The following is a 17739-nucleotide window of genomic DNA, read 5'->3' as shown; positions in this document are numbered from 1 at the left end:
ATAGAGAGAGAGAGGGGGACATAAAGAGGGAGATAGATAGAGAGAGAGAGAGGGGACATAAAGAGGGAGATAGATAGAGAGAGAGAGAGGGGGACATAAAGAGGGAGATAGATAGAGAGAGAGAGGGGGGACATAATAGGAGGGGAGAGAGAGAGAGAGAGGGACATAAAGAGGGAGATAGAGAGAGGAGAGAGAGAGAGAGAGGGGGACATAAAGAGGGAGATAGAGAGAGAGGGGGACATAAAGAGGGAGATAGATAGAGAGAGAGGGACATAAAGAGGGAGATATAGAGAGAGACGGGGACATAAAGAGGGAGATAGAGAGAGAGAGGGACATAAAGAGGGAGATAGAGAGAGAGGGACATAAAGAGGGAGATAGAGAGAGAGAGAGGGGGACATATAGAGGGAGATAGAGAGAGAGAGAGGGACACTAACGAGGGAGATAGAGAGAGAGGGGGACATTAAGAGGGAGACAGAGAGAGAGGGACCATAAAAAGGTGGGGATAGAGAGAGAGGGGGACATAAAGAGGGAGATAGATAGAGAGAGAGAGAGGGGGACATAAAGAGGGAGATAGAGAGAGAGGGACATAAAAAGGGGGATAGAGAGAGAGGGGGACATAAAGAGGGAGATAGATAGAGAGAGAGAGGGGGACATAAAGAGGGAGATAGAGAGAGGGGGACATAAAGAGGGTGATAGAGAGAGGGGGACATAAAGAGGGAGTAGATAGATGAGATGAGAGAGGGGGACATTAAAGAGGGAGATAGAGAGAGGGGGGCATAAAGAGGGTGCTAGAGAGAGGGGGACCATTAAAGAGGGGAGATAGAGAGAGAGGGGGGACATAAAGAGGGAGGATAGCATGAGGAGATAGGTAGAAGAAGAGAGGGGACATAAAGAGGGAGATAGAGAGAGAAGGGACATAAAAAGGGGGATAGAGAGATGAGGGGGACATAAAGAGGGAGATAGAGAGAGAGGGGGGACATAAAGAGGGAGATAGAGAGAGGGGGACATAAAGAGGGAGATAGAGCGAGAGAGACGAGAGAGAGAGGGGTACATAAAGAGGGAGATAGAGAGAGAGGACATAAAGAGGGAGATAGAGAGAGAGAGAGAGGGACATCAAGAGGGAGCTAGAGAGAGAGGGACATATAAAAGGGGGATAGAGAGAGGGGGACATAAAGAGGGAGATAGATAGAGAGAGAGAGGGGGACATAAAGGGGAGCTAGAGAGAGAGGGACATAAAAAGGGGGATAGAGAGAGAGGGGGACATAAAGAGGGAGAATAGAGAGAGAGGGGGACATAAAGAGGGAGATAGAGAGAGGGGGACATAAAGAGGAGAGATAGGCGAGAGAGGGGGACATAAGAGGGAGATAGAGAGAGAGGGACATAAAGAGGTGTGATAGAGAGAGGGGGACATAAAGAGGGAGATAGAGAGAGAGAGGGGACCATAAGGGGAGAGGAGAGGGACATAAAGGGAGATAGAGATAGGAGAGAGAGGGAATAAAGAGGGAGATAGATAGAGAGAGAGAGGGGGACATAAAGAGGGAGATAGAGAGAGAGAGAGGGACATAAAGAGGGAGATTGAGAGAGAGAGAGAGAGAGAGGGGGACCATAAGAGGGAGATAGAGAGAGAGGGGGACATAAAGAGGGAGATAGATAGAGAGAGAGGGGACATAAAAGGGGAGATATAGAGAGAGACGGGGACATAAAGAGGGAGATAGAGAGAGAGAGGGACATAAAGAGGGAGATAGAGAGAGAGGGACATAAAGAGGGAGATAGAGAGAGAGAGAGGGGGACATATAGAGGGAGATAGAGAGAGAGAGGGACATAAAGAGGGAGATAGAGAGAGAGGGGGACATAAAGAGGGAGACAGAGAGAGAGGGACATAAAAAGGGGGATAGAGAGAGAGGGGGACATAAAGAGGGAGATAGATAGAGAGAGAGAGAGGGGGACATAAAGAGGGAGATAGAGAGAGAGGGACATAAAAAGGGGGATAGAGAGAGAGGGGGACATAAGAGGGAGATAGATAGAGAGAGAGAGGGGGACATAAAGAGGGAGATAGAGAGAGGGGGACATAAAGAGGGTGATAGAGAGAGGGGGACATAAAGAGGGAGATAGATAGAGAGAGAGAGGGGGACATAAAGAGGGAGATAGAGAGAGGGGGGCATAAAGAGGGTGATAGAGAGAGGGGGACATAAAGAGGGAGATAGAGAGAGAGGGGGACCTAAAGAGGGAGATAGAGAGAGAGAGAGAGGGGGACATTAAAGAGGGAGATAGAGAGAGAGGGACATAAAAAGGGGGTGATAGAGAGAGAGGGGGACATAAAGAGGGAGATTAGAGAGAGAGGGGGACATAAAGAGGGAGATAGAGAGAGGGGGACATAAAGAGGGAGATAGAGAGAGAGAGAGAGGGGGACATAAAGAGGGAGATAGAGAGAGAGGGACATAAAAAGGGGGATAGAGAGAGAGGGGGACATAAAGAGGGAGATAGAGAGAGAGGGGGACATAAAGAGGGAGATAGAGAGAGGGGGACATAAAGAGGGAGATAGAGAGAGAGAGAGAGAGGGGGACATAAAGAGGGAGAGATAGAGAGAGAGAGGGACATAAAGAGGGAGATAGAGAGAGAGGGACATAAAAAGGGGGATAGAGAGAGGGGGACATAAAGAGGGAGATAGATAGAGAGAGAGAGGGGGACATAAAGAGGGAGATAGAGAGAGAGGGACATAAAAAGGGGGATAGAGAGAGAGGGGGACATAAAGAGGGAGATAGAGAGAGAGGGGGACATAAAGAGGGAGATAGAGAGAGGGGGACATAAAGAGGGAGATAGAGAGAGAGGGGGACATAAAGAGGGAGATAGAGAGAGAGGGAATAAAGAGGGTGATAGAGAGAGGGGGACATAAAGAGGAGATAGATAGAGAGAGGGGGACATAAAGAGGGAGAGAGAGGGGGACATAAAGAGGGAGATAAGAGATAGAAGAGAGAAGAGGACATAAAGAGGGAGATAGAGAGAGAGGGGGACATAAGAGGGAGATAGAGAGAGGGGGGGACAAAGAGGGAGATAGAGAGAGAGGGGGACATAAAGAGGGAGATCGGAGGAGAGAGGGACATAAAGAGGAGATAGAGAGAGAGGGGGACATAAAGAGGGAGATAGAGAGAGAGGGACATAAAGAGGGAGATAGAGAGAGAGGGGGACATAAAGAGGGGGACAGAGAGAGAGAGATGGACATAAGAGGGAGATAGAGATAGAGAAGAGAGAGGGACATAAAGAGGGGGACAGAGAGAGAGAGAGGGGGACATAAAGAGGGGATAGAGAGAGAGAGAGGGACATACAGAGGGAGATAGAGAGAGAGAGAGGGGGACATAAAGAGGGAGATAGAGAGAGAGAGAGGGGGACATAAAGAGGGAGATAGATAGAGAGGGACATAAAAGGGGGATAGAGATAAAGAAAGAGAGTAAGAAAAGAGTAGTGTTACCTTACAGTGGTTGAGGACGATGATGCCAGAGTTTCTGTAGTTCTTCTTCTTCAGTTGGTACTTCGGGTTTATACAGTCCCATTGCATCTACACACACACACACACAGGTTTATACAGTCCCATTGCATCTACACACACACACACACACACACACACACACACACACACACACACACACACACACACACACACACACACACACACACACACACACACACACCACACACACACACACAGGTTTATACAGTCCCATTGATCTACACACACACACACACACACACACACACACACACACACACACACACACACACACACACACACACACACACACACACACACACACACACACACACACACACAGGTTTATACAGTCCCATTGATCTAAACACACACACACAGGTTCATACAGTCCCATTGATCTACACACACACACACACACACACAAACACACACACACACAGGTTTATACAGTCCCATTGATCTACACACACACACACACACACACACACACACACACACACACACACACACACACACACACACACACACACACACACAGGTTTATACAGACCCATTGATCGAAACACACACACACAGGTTCATACAGTCCCATTGATCTACACACACACACACAAACACACACACACACAGGTTTATACAGTCCCATTGATCTACACACAACACACACACACACACACACACACACACACACACACACACACACACACACAACACCACACACACAGGTTTATACAGTCCCATTGATCTACACACACACACACACACACAGGTTTATATAGTCCCATTGATCTACACACACAGGTTTATATAGTCCCATTGATCTACACACACACACACACACACACAGGTTTATAAAGTCCCATTGATCTACACACACACACACACACACAGGTTTATACAGTCCCATTGATCTACACACACACACACACACACACACACAGGTTTATAGAGTCCCATTGATCTACACACACACACACACACACACACACACACACACACACACAGGTTTATACAGTCCCATTGATCTACACACACACACACACACACACACACACACACACACACACACACACACCACACACACACACACACACACAGGTTTATACAGTCCCATTGATCTACACACACACACACACACACACACACACACACACACACACACACACACAGGTTTATAAAGTCCCATTGATCTACACACACACACACACACAGGTTTATACAGTCCCATTGATCTACACACACACACACACACCACACACACACACACACACACACACACACACACACACACACACACACACACACACACACACAGGTTTATAAAGTCCCATTGATCTACACACACACACACACACACCACACACACACACACACACACACACACACACCACACACACACACACACACACAGGTTTATACAGTCCCATTGATCTACACACACACACACACACACACACACACACACACACACACACACAGGTTTTATTACAGTCCCACTGATCTACAACACACACACACAGGTTTATATAGTCCCATTGATCTACACACACACACACACACACACACACACACACACACACACACACACACACACACACACACCACACACACACAAGGTTTATACAGTCCCATTGATCTACACACACACACACACACACACACACAGGTTTATATAGTCCCATTGATCTACACACACACACACACACACACACACACACACACACACACACACACACACACAGGTTTATACAGTACCATTGATCTACACACACATTAACATGCAAGTGAACAATTAGTAGCCAAAATAATCATTTTAGCTCGTTGAGGGTCAGGTTAAGCTTAGGTTGGGTTAGAGTTGGGTTAGGGTTAGTTTAGGGTTAGGTTTGGGTTAGCATTAGATGTAGGGTTGGGGTTAGAGTTAGGTTAGGGTTAGCATTAGATTTAGGGTTGGGTTAGTTAGGGGTCTGTTAGATTTAGGGTTAGGGTTGGGTTAGTTAGCGTACTGTTAGATTTAAGGTTAGGGTTGGGTTAGTTAGGGGTCTGTTAGATTTAGGGTTAGGGTTGGGTTAGTTAGGGGTCTGTTAGATTTAGGGTTATGGTTGGGTTAGTTAGGGGTCTGTTAGATTTAGGGTTAGGGTTGGGTTAGTTAGGGTTCTGTTAGATTTAGGGTTAGGGTTGGGTTAGGGTTAGGGTTCTGTTAGATTTAGGGTCAGGGTTAGGGTCCTGTTAGATTTAGGGTTAGTTAGGGTTCTGTTAGATTTAGGGTTAGGGTTGGGTTAGGGTTCTGTTAGATTTAGGGTTAGGGTTAGGGTTCTGTTAGATTTAGGGTTAGTTAGGGTTCTGTTAGATTTAGAGTTAGGGTTGGGTTAGGGTTAGGGTTCTGTTAGATTTAGGGTTAGGGTTCTGTTAGATTTAGGGTTAGTTAGGGTTCTGTTAGATTTAGGGTTAGGGTTGGGTTAGGGTTAGGGTTCTGTTAGATTTAGGGTTGGGTTAGGGTTAGGGTTCTGTTAGATTTAGGGTTGGGTTAGGGTTAGGGTTCTGTTAGATTTAAGGTTAGGGTTGGGTTAGTTAGGGGTCTGTTAGATTTAGGGTTAGGGTTGGGTTAGGGTTAGGATTCTGTTAGATTTAGGGTTGGGTTAGGGTGTACCTGTCTCCCCTCCAGGTCTGTCCGTATCTCCTTATAGGTGGTCTGAAACTCTCCAATGAAGTCGTGCTTCCCATTGGAGTCCCAATCATACACTGTGCACTGAAACATACACACACACACAGACACACATAAATGCCATGATGAATGATTGATAGCTGGTTTTGGTGGTGGTGGGGGGGGCTAAATATTAATCTGGAGACGCTGAGAGGGACTCAGCTGTAGTGTGTGTGTTTGTGTGTGTGTGTGTGTGCCTATCAAGGTTGGGATTGTTCATTAGACAGCGATGGCGCTAAGTCATGTTCATTAGACAGCGATGGCGCTAAGTCATGTTCATTAGACAGCGATGGAGCTAAGTCATGTTCATTAGACAGCGATGGAGCTAAGTCATGTGCATTAGACAGCGATGGAGCTAAGTCATGTTCATTAGACAGCGATAAGTCATGTTCATTAGACAGCGATGGAGCTAAGTCATGTTCATTAGACAGCGATGGAGCTAAGTCATGTTCATTAGACAGCGATAAGTCATGTTCATTAGACAGCGATGGAGCTAAGTCATGTTCATTAGACAGCGATGGCACTAAGTCATGTTCATTAGACAGCGATGGCGCTAAGTCATGTTCATTAGACAGCGATGGCGCTAAGTCATGTTCATTAGACAGCGATGGAGCTAAGTCATGTTCATTAGACAGCGATGGCGCTAAGTCATGTTCATTAGACAGCGATGGAGCTAAGTCATGTTCATATGACAGCGATGGTGCTAAGTCATGTTCATTAGACAGTGATGGAGCTAAGTCATGTTCATTAGACAGCGATGGAGCTAAGTCATGTTCATTAGACAGCGATAAGTCATGTGCATTAGACAGAGATGGAGCTAAGTCATGTTCATTAGACAGCGATAAGTCATGTGCATTAGACAGCGATAAGTCATGTGCATTAGACAGAGATGGCGCTAAGTCATGTTCATTAGACAGCGATGGAGCTAAGTCATGTTCATTAGACAGCGATGGAGCTAAGTCATGTGCATTAGACAGCGATGGAGCTAAGTCATGTTCATTAGACAGCGATAAGTCATGTTCATTAGACAGCGATGGAGCTAAGTCATGTTCATTAGACAGCGATGGAGCTAAGTCATGTTCATTAGACAGCGATAAGTCATGTTCATTAGACAGCGATGGAGCTAAGTCATGTTCATTAGACAGCGATGGCGCTAAGTCATGTTCATTAGACAGCGATGGCGCTAAGTCATGTTCATTAGACAGCGATGGCGCTAAGTCATGTTTATTAGACAGCGATGGCGCTAAGTCATGTTCATTAGACAGCGATGGAGCTAAGTCATGTTCATTAGACAGCGATGGCGCTAAGTCATGTTCATTAGACAGCGATGGAGCTAAGTCATGTTCATTAGACAGCGATGGTGCTAAGTCATGTTCATTAGACAGTGATGGAGCTAAGTCATGTTCATTAGACAGCGATGGAGCTAAGTCATGTTCATTAGACAGCGATAAGTCATGTGCATTAGACAGAGATGGAGCTAAGTCATGTTCATTAGACAGCGATGGTGCTAAGTCATGTTCATTAGACAGCGATAAGTCATGTGCATTAGACAGAGATGGTGCTAAGTCATGTTCATTAGACAGCGATGGCGCTAAGTCATGTTCATTAGACAGCGATGGAGCTAAGTCATGTTCATTAGACAGCGATGGAGCTAAGTCATGTTCATTAGACAGCGATAAATCATGTGCATTAGACAGAGATGGAGCTAAGTCATGTTCATTAGACAGTGATGGTGCTAAGTCATGTTCATTAGACAGCGATAAGTCATGTGCATTAGACAGAGATGGCGCTAAGTCATGTTCATTAGACAGCGATGGAGCTAAGTCATGTTCATTAGACAGCGATGGTGCTAAGTCATGTTCATTAGACAGCGATAAGTCATGTGCATTAGACAGAGATGGAGCTAAGTCATGTTCATTAGACAGCGATGGTGCTAAGTCATGTTCATTAGACAGCGATGGCGCTAAGTCATGTTCATTAGACAGCGATGGCGCTAAGTCATGTTCATTAGACAGCGATGGAGCTAAGTCATGTTCATTAGACAGCGATGGAGCTAAGTCATGTTCATTAGACAGCGATGGTGCTAAGTCATGTTCATTAGACAGTGATGGAGCTAAGTCATGTTCATTAGACAGCGATGGAGCTAAGTCATGTTCATTAGACAGCGATAAGTCATGTGCATTAGACAGAGATGGAGCTAAGTCATGTTCATTAGACAGCGATGGTGCTAAGTCATGTTCATTAGACAGCGATAAGTCATGTGCATTAGACAGAGATGGCACTAAGTCATGTTCATTAGACAGCGATGGCGCTAAGTCATGTTCATTAGACAGCGATGGAGCTAAGTCATGTTCATTAGACAGAGATGGCGCTAAGTCATGTTCATTAGACAGCGATGGAGCTAAGTCATGTTCATTAGACAGTGATGGTGCTAAGTCATGTTCATTAGACAGCGATAAGTCATGTGCATTAGACAGAGATGGAGCTAAGTCATGTTCATTAGACAGCGATGGTGCTAAGTCATGTTCATTAGACAGCGATAAGTCATGTGCATTAGACAGAGATGGCGCTAAGTCATGTTCATTAGACAGCGATGGAGCTAAGTCATGTTCATTAGATAGCGATGGAGCTAAGTCATGTTCATTAGACAGCGATAAGTCATGTGCATTAGACAGAGATGGAGCTAAGTCATGTTCATTAGAAAGAGATGGAGCTAAGTCATCGTTATTAGGGTGCAAAATTTGCCAAATGAAAACATTTCAGAATAGAGAGCAAAAATCGGTCATCATATTTGTAGTATCTATTCTGTTTTAAAAAGTTTTCTTCTGTTTGTGCTAACTGATCACTGATTTAGACCTAACACAAAAATCACTGATTCAGACCTAACACAAAAATCACTGATTCAGACATAGCTCCACAATATAATTCAGACTTAACACAATGATAACTGATTCAGACATAGCTCCACAATATAATTCAGACTTAACACAATGATAACCGATTCAGACATAGCTCCACAATGTGATTCAGACTTAACACAATGATAACTGATTCAGACATAGCTCCACAGTATAATTCAGACTTAACACAATGATAACTGATTCAGACATAGCTCCACAATGTGATTCAGACTTAACACAATGATAACTGATTCAGACATAGCTCCACAGTATAATTCAGACTTAACACAATGATAACTGATTCAGACATAGCTCCACAATGTGATTCAGACTTAACACAATGATAACTGATTCAGACATAGCTCCACAATGTGATTCAGACTTAACACAATGATAACTGATTCAGACATAGCTCCACAGTATAATTCAGACTTAACACAATGATAACTGATTCAGACATAGCTCCACAGTATAATTCAGACTTAACACAATGATAACTGATTCAGACATAGCTCCACAGTATAATTCAGACTTAACACAATGATAACTGATTCAGACATAGCTCCACAATGTAATTCAGACTTAACACAATGATAACTGATTCAGACATAGCTCCACAGTATAATTCAGACTTAACACAATGATAACTGATTCAGACATAGCTCCACAGTATAATTCAGACTTAACACAATGATAACTGATTCAGACATAGCTCCACAATGTAATTCAGACTTAACACAATGATAACTGATTCAGACATAGCTCCACAGTATAATTCAGACTTAACACAATGATTTTTATATTTTTTATTTCACCTTTATTTAACCAGGTAGGCTAGTTGAGAACAAGTTCTCATTTGCAACTGCGACCTGGCCAAGATAAAGCATAGCAGTGTGAGCAGACAACACAGAGTTACACATGGAGTAAACAATTAACAAGTCAATAACGCAGTAGAAACCAAAGGGGGAGTCTATATACATTGTGTGCAAAAGGCATGAGGAGGCAGGCGAATAATTACAATTTTGCAGATTAACACTGGAGTGATAAATGATCAGATGGTCATGTACAGGTAGAGATATTGGTGTGCAAAAGAGCAGAAAAGTAAATAAATAAAAACAGTATGGGGATGAGGTAGGTAAAAATGGGTGGGCTATTTGCCGATAGACTATGTACAGCTGCAGCGATCGGTTAGCTGCTCAGATAGCAGATGTTTGAAGTTGGTGAGGGAGATAAAAGTCTCCAACTTCAGCGATTTTTGCAATTCGTTCCAGTCACAGGCAGCAGAGAACTGGAACGAAAGGCGGCCAAATGAGGTGTTGGCTTTAGGGATGATCAGGGAGATACACCTGCTGGATAACTGATTCAGACATAGCTACACAATATAATTCAGACTTAACACAATGATAACCGATTCAGACATAGCTCCACAATGTGTTTCAGACTTAACACAATGATAACTGATTCAGAGATAGCTACACAATATAATTCAGACTTAACACAATGATAACCGATTCAGACATAGCTCCACAATGTGATTCAGACTTAACACAATGATAACTGATTCAGACATAGCTACACAATATAATTCAGACTTAACACAATGATAACTGATTCAGAGATAGCTACACAATATAATTCAGACTTAACACAATGATAACCGATTCAGACATAGCTCCACAATGTGATTCAGACTTAACACAATGATAACTGATTCAGACATAGCTACACAATATAATTCAGACTTAACACAATGATAACTGATTCAGACATAGCTCCACAATGTGATTCAGACTTAACACAATGATAACCGATTCAGACATAGCTCCACAATGTGATTCAGACTTAACACAATGATAACTGATTCAGACATAGCTACACAATATAATTCAGACTTAACACAATGATAACTGATTCAGACATAGCTCCACAATGTGATTCAGACTTAACACAATGATAACTGATTCAGACATAGCTCCACAATGTGATTCAGACTTAACACAATGATAACTGATTCAGACATAGCTCCACAATATAATTCAGACTTAACACAATGATAACTGATTCAGACATAGCTACACAATGTAATTCAGACTTAACACAATGATAACTGATTGCAACCGGAAGGTTGCAAGTTCAAACCCCCGAGCTGACAAGGTACAAATCTGTCGTTCTGCCCCTGAACAGGCAGTTAACCCACTGTTCCTAGGCCGTCATTGTAAATAAGAATTTGTTCTTAACTGACTTGCCTAGTTAAATAAAGGTAAAAATAAAATTTAAAAAAGACCTAACACAATAATCTTTGATTCAGAACTCACACAGACCTAACTCAGTCCACTCTGTTCTACTTACGGAATTTTGAAGCAGGTAACTGTGTGTGTGTGTGTATGCGTGCGTGTGTGTGTGTGTGTGTGTTCCCCGTTGACAGGGCTGACAAGAGACACGGGGTGTTAAGAGGCTTGTGAATAATTAATGATCACATGTTTTATTCATGAAGACAATACCGTTTAGAATCCCTGTAAGGTTAAAGAGTCACACACACACACACACACACACACACAACACAACACAACATGAATATCTTACTGACTTTAAAAAAGAACAACTGTGTCGTCAGTGTGTCACAAGACCGTGTTAGGCAGCTGAGCTAAAGCCTCTTCAAATCTTAGGCAAGGTCACTCGTCACCGTCAGTTGCATGTGGTCAGGTTAGAGGATGTTAGGGTCAGGTTATGGTTGGGATCTTACCTTCAGTTGCCGGTCGTGGTCTCCACTACACAGTGTGTTAAGAGAGACCTTGAATGACTTCCACACCGGGCTGAGGTCATTCATCACCGTCTGAGAACACACACATGACCAGTACTACTTACTTCTTTTTACTTACCTCGTTTTTGGGGGTATCTGTACTTTACTATTTATATTTTTGACAACTTTTACTTTTACCTCACTATATTCCTAAAGAAAATAATGTACTTTTTACGGCATCATTTTTTAGTCCGTACTTAGCAGGACAGGAACAGGGTCAAATTCACACACTTATCAAGAGAACATCCCTGGTCATCCTTAATGCCTCTGATCTGGCGTTCTCACTAAACACACATGCTTGGTTTGTAAATGATGTCTGAGTGTTGGAGTGTGACCCTGTCTGTCCATAAATGGAAGAAATAAAAACAAGAATATTGTGCTGTCTGGTTTGCTTAATAGGGTTAGGGTTACATGTACTTTTGATACTTAAGTATATTTAAAACCAAATACTTTTACTCAAGTAGTATTTTACTGGGTGAGGGTCAGTTTGTTATATCTGGAGTACTTCTCCTGTCCTATCCGGTGTCCTGTGTGAATTTAAGTATGCTCTCTCTAATTATCTCTCTCTTTCTCTCTTTCTTTCTGTCTCTCGGAGGACCTGAGCCCTAGGACCATGCCTCAGGACTACCTGACATGATGACTCCTTGCTGTCCCCAGTCCACCTGGCCGTGCTGCTGTTCCAGTTTCAACTGTTCTGCCTGTGATTATTATTATTGGACCATGCTGGTCATTTATGAACATTTGAACATCTTGGCCATGTTCTGTTATAATCTCCACCCGGCACAGCCAGAAGAGGACTGGCCACCCCACATAGCCTGGTTCCTCTCTAGGTTTCTTCCTAGGTTTTGGCCTTTCTAGGGAGTTTTTCCTAGCCACCGTGCTTCTACACCTGCATTGCTTGCTGTTTGGGGTTTTAGGCTGGGTTTCTGTACAGCACTTTGAGATATCAGCTGATGTACGAAGGGCTATATAAATACATTTGATTTGATTTGAAGGTCTCTTTACTTTTACTCAAGTATGACAATTGGGTACTTTTTCTACCACCGCACACATCAATATCATCATCTGTGCTCATACTGTCTGTGGGTGGGCAGGTGGCAGGTTGCCTAAGAGCGTTGGGCCAGTAGACAGAAGGTCGCTGGTTCTAATCCCTGAGCCGAAAAGGTGAAACATCTGCCAATGTTCCCATGTGAACAAGGCACTTAACCATAATTGGTCCAGTGAGTCGGTCTGGATGAGAGTGTCTGCTAAATGACTAAAATGTGTGTCTGTGTGCAATTTACCTCAGTTCTGTGAACAAGTGATCCACTGCCATCATCATTTATTCTGAAGATTTCCAAAAATGGATCTGATTTACTGAAGAAATCCTACAGAAAAACACACACATCATGTTTGAAAATCAGATTGATCAATTGTTTATTTAGCTAAGCAGTGGTGTCACGTAACTAAGTAATAAAAAAAACGTTGAAGTACAACTTAAATCGTTTTGGGGGGGTATCTGTACTATTTTTGATATTTTTTATAACTTTTCCACTACAGTTGTGGCCAAAAGTTTTGAGAATGACACGAATATTAATTTCCACAAAGTTTGCTGCTTCAGTGTCTTTAGATATTTTTGTCAGATGTTACTATGGAATACTGAAGTATAATTACAAGCATTTCATAAGTGTCAAAGGCTTTTATTGACAATTACATGAAGATGATGCAAAGAGTCAATATTTGCAGTGTTGACCCTTCTTTTTCAAGACCTCTGCAATCCGCCCTGGCATGCTGTCAATTAACTTCTGGGCCACATCCTGACTGATGGCAGCCCATTCTTGCATAATCAATGCTTGGAGTTTGTCAGAATTTGTGGGGTTTTGTTTGTCCACCTGCCTCTTGATCACAATTTCTCAATGGGATTTAGGTCTGGGGAGTTTCTTGGCCATGGACCCAAAATATCGATGTTTTGTTTCCCCGAGCCACTTAGTTCTTACTTTTACCATATGGCAAGGCGCTCCATCATGCTGGAAAAGGCATTGTTCGTCACCAAACTGTTCCTGGATGGTTGGGAGGAGTTGCTCTCGGAGGATGTGTTGGTACCATTCTTTATTCATGGCTGTGTTCTTAGGCAAAATTGTGAGTGAGCCCACTCCCTTGGCTGAGAAGCAACCCCACACATGAATGGTCTCAGGATGCTTTACTGTTGGCATGACACATGACTGATGGTAGCGCTCACCTTGTCTTCTCCGGACAAGCTTTTTTCCGGATGCCCCCAAACAATCGTAAAGGGGATTCATCAGCTAAAATGACTTTACCCCTTGGTGGACTTTCTTGGACACCCTGAAGCCTTCTTCACCACAATTGAACCACTCTCCTTGAAGTTCTTGATGATCGGATAAATCGTTGATTTAGGTGCAATCTGACTGGCAGCAATATCCTTGAAGCCCTTTTTGTGCAAAGCAATGATGACGGCACGTGTTTCCTTGCAGGTAACCATGATTGACAGGAAGAACATTGATTCCAAGCACCACCCTCCTTTTGAGGCTTCCAGTCTGTTCTTCGAACTCAATCAGCATGACAGAGTGATCTCCAGCCTTGTCCTCGTCAACACTCACACCTGTGTTAACGCGAGAATCACTGACATGATGTCAGCTGACACCCTAGACCCACTCCAATTTGCTTACCGCCCAAATAGGTCCACAGACGATGCAATCTCAACCACACTGCACACTGCCCTAACCCATCTGGACAAGAGGAATACCTATGTGAGAATGCTGTTCATCGACTACAGCTCGGCATTCAACACCATAGTACCCTCCAAGCTCGTCATCAAGCTCGAGACCCTGGGTCTCCACCCCACTCTGTGCAACTGGGTCCTGGACTTCCTGACGGGCCACCCCCAGGTGGTGAGGGTAGGCAACAACATCTCCTCCCCGCTGATCCTCAACACTGGGGCCCCACAAGGGTGCGTTCTGAGCCCTCTCCTGTACTCCCTGTTCACCCACGACTGCGTGGCCACGCACGCCTCCAACTCAATCATCAAGTTTGCGGACGACACAACAGTGGTAGGCTTGATTACCAACAACGACGAGACGGCCTACAGGGAGGAGGTGAGGGCCATCGGAGTGTGGTGTCAGGAAAATAACACCACACTCAACGTCAACAAAACTAAGGAGATGATTGTGGACTTCAGGAAACAGCAGAGGGAACACCCCCCTATCCACATCGATGGAACAGTAGTGGAGAGGGTAGCAAGTTTTAAGTTCCTCGGCATACACATCACAGACAAACTGAATTGGTCCACTCACACAGACAGCATCGTGAAGAAGGCGCAGCAGGGCCTCTTCAACCTCTGGAGGCTGAAGATATTCGGCTTGTCACCAAAAGCACTCACAAACTTCTACAGATGCACAATCGAGAGCATCCTGGCGGGCTGTATCACCGCCTGGTACGGCAACTGCTCCGCCCTCAACCGTAAGGCTCTCCAGAGGGTAGTGAGGTCTGCACAACGCATCACAGGGGGCAAACGACCTGCCCTCCAGGACACCTACACCACCCGATGTTACAGGAAGGCCATAAAGATCATCAAGGACATCAACCACCCGAGCCACTGCCTGTTCACCCCGCTATCATCCAGAAGGCGAGGTCAGTACAGGTGCATCAAAGCTGGGACCGAGAGACTGAAAAACAGTTTCTATCTCAAGGCCATCAGACTGTTAAACAGCCACCACTAACATTGAGTGGCTGCTGCCAACACACTGACACTGACACTGACTCAACTCCAGCCACTTTAATAATGGGAATTGATGGGAAATGATGTAAATATATCACTAGCCACTTTAAACAATGCTACCTAATATAATGTAACTTACCCTACATTATTCATCTCATATGCATACGTATATACTGTACTCTATATCATCGACTGCATCCTTATGTAATACATGTATCACTAGCCACTTTAACTATGCCACTTTGTTTACATACTCATCTCATATGTATATACTGTACTCGATACCATCTACTGTATCTTGCCTATGCTGCTCTGTACCATCACTCATTCATATATCCTTATGTACATATTCTTTATCCCCTTACACTGTGTATAAGACAGTAGTTTTGGAATTGTTAGTTAGATTACTTGTTGGTTATTACTGCATTGTCGGAACTAGAAGCACAAGCATTTCGCTACACTCGCATTAACATCTGCTAACCATGTGTATGTGACAAATAAAATTTGATTTGATTTTAGCTGGTCCTTTTGTGGCAGGGCTGAAAAGCAGTGGAAATGTTTTTTTTGTGATGTTTCTGCATGGCAAAGAGGGACTTAGCAATTAATTACAATTCATTTGATCAATCTTCATAACATTCTGGAGTATATGCAAATTGCCATCATACAAACTGAGGCAGCAGACTTTGTGAAAATTAATATTTGTGTCATTCTCCAAACTTTTGGCCACGACTGTACATGCCTAAAGAAAACATGTACTTTTTACTCCCATACATTTCCCCTAACACTCAAAAGTACTCACTACATTTCAAATGCTCAGGCAGGACAGCGATATGGTGCAATTCACGCATCTATCAATATAACGGGTTGTCCTCCTTATTGCCTCTGGCTGGCAGACTCACTAAGCACAAATACTGTTTGTAAATGATGTCTGAGTGTTGGAGTGTGGCCCTGGCTGCCCATAAATAAATTAAAAACAATACAATTGTGCCATCTGATTTGCTTGAAAATGCAATATGCAGAAATCGCTCTGCCATTTCCTGGATGCTCAAATTCTAATAGTGTAACAGGTGTCGTCGGAAGGATGAGACCAAGGCGCAGCGTTCTTTGACTTGCACATCATTTATTAACGAAGTGAAACTTTAGAAAAGACAAAACGATAAAGAATACAACGACCGAACAGCTTCGTTGTGCAAACTACCTGCACACAAACCAAGAACAAGATCCCACGCAGAAGGAGGGAACAGGGCTGCCTAAGTATGATCCCCAATCAGAGACAACGATAGACAGCTGCCTCTGATTGGGAACCACAGAAACAAACGCCAGAAACAAAGAAATAAAGAACATAGAATGCCCACCCAAATCACACCCTGACCAAACCAAAATAGAGACATAAAAAGGCTCTCTAAGGTCAGGGCGTGACAAATAGTTAGCCTAATTTCAGTTTATATGACAAAACAAGCAGTCATTTTGTAGAGAATCATTGTACCATCTAAAACTCTGTGGAAAAAAACATTTTCCATAAGCAAAAAGAGGTTCAGCTGTTTGAAGCTGGTGTACATAACCAAATGTACAAAAAAACTACGCAAAAACGAAACTTAAGAACGAGAAGCATAGAGATGGCTTACATAGAACATATTTTCCGCTTCTTTAGACTTCCTTTTGATGAGAATGACAGATCTATAACACACATTTCAATGTGAATTTGGTCAGGTCGCCCAAAAAGTTACATACTGTAACATTATATACAGAATTTGATGTATAGCATTTACTTTTTACTTTAACTCGAGTGTGGCAGTTGAATAGTTTCCCACCACTGTATAAGCACATTTAAAACCAGATATATACTTTTAGAATTGTATTTAAGTCATATTTTACTGGGTGACTTTCACTTTTACTTGAGTCATTGTCTATTAAAGTATCTTTACTTTTACTCAAGTATGACAATTGAGTACTTTTTTCACCACTGCAGCTAAGGAATAATCAATCACTCTCTTCCACTCCTCTCCTCTCCTCTCCTCTCCTCTCCTCTCCTCTCCTCTCCTCTCCTCTCCTCTCCTCTCCTCTCCTCTCCTCTCCTCTCCTCTCCTCTCCTCTCCTCTCCTCTCCTCTCCTCTCCTCTCCTCTCCTCTCCTCTCC

At 43.5% G+C, this 17739-nt stretch overlaps 1 pseudogene; it reads right to left on the bottom strand.

Annotated features, from left to right (window-relative positions):
• LOC109880069 (copine-4-like) overlaps positions 1-17739 on the bottom strand; it is a 47692-nt pseudogene that overhangs the window by 23463 nt on the left and 6490 nt on the right.

The sequence above is a fragment of the Oncorhynchus kisutch genome, linkage group LG14 (assembly GCF_002021735.2).
Source record: "Oncorhynchus kisutch isolate 150728-3 linkage group LG14, Okis_V2, whole genome shotgun sequence".
Taxonomy (NCBI): Eukaryota; Metazoa; Chordata; class Actinopteri; order Salmoniformes; family Salmonidae; genus Oncorhynchus; species Oncorhynchus kisutch.
The sequence above is the reverse complement of the archived record's forward strand: the minus strand, read 5'-3'. Positions and strand labels throughout refer to the sequence as shown.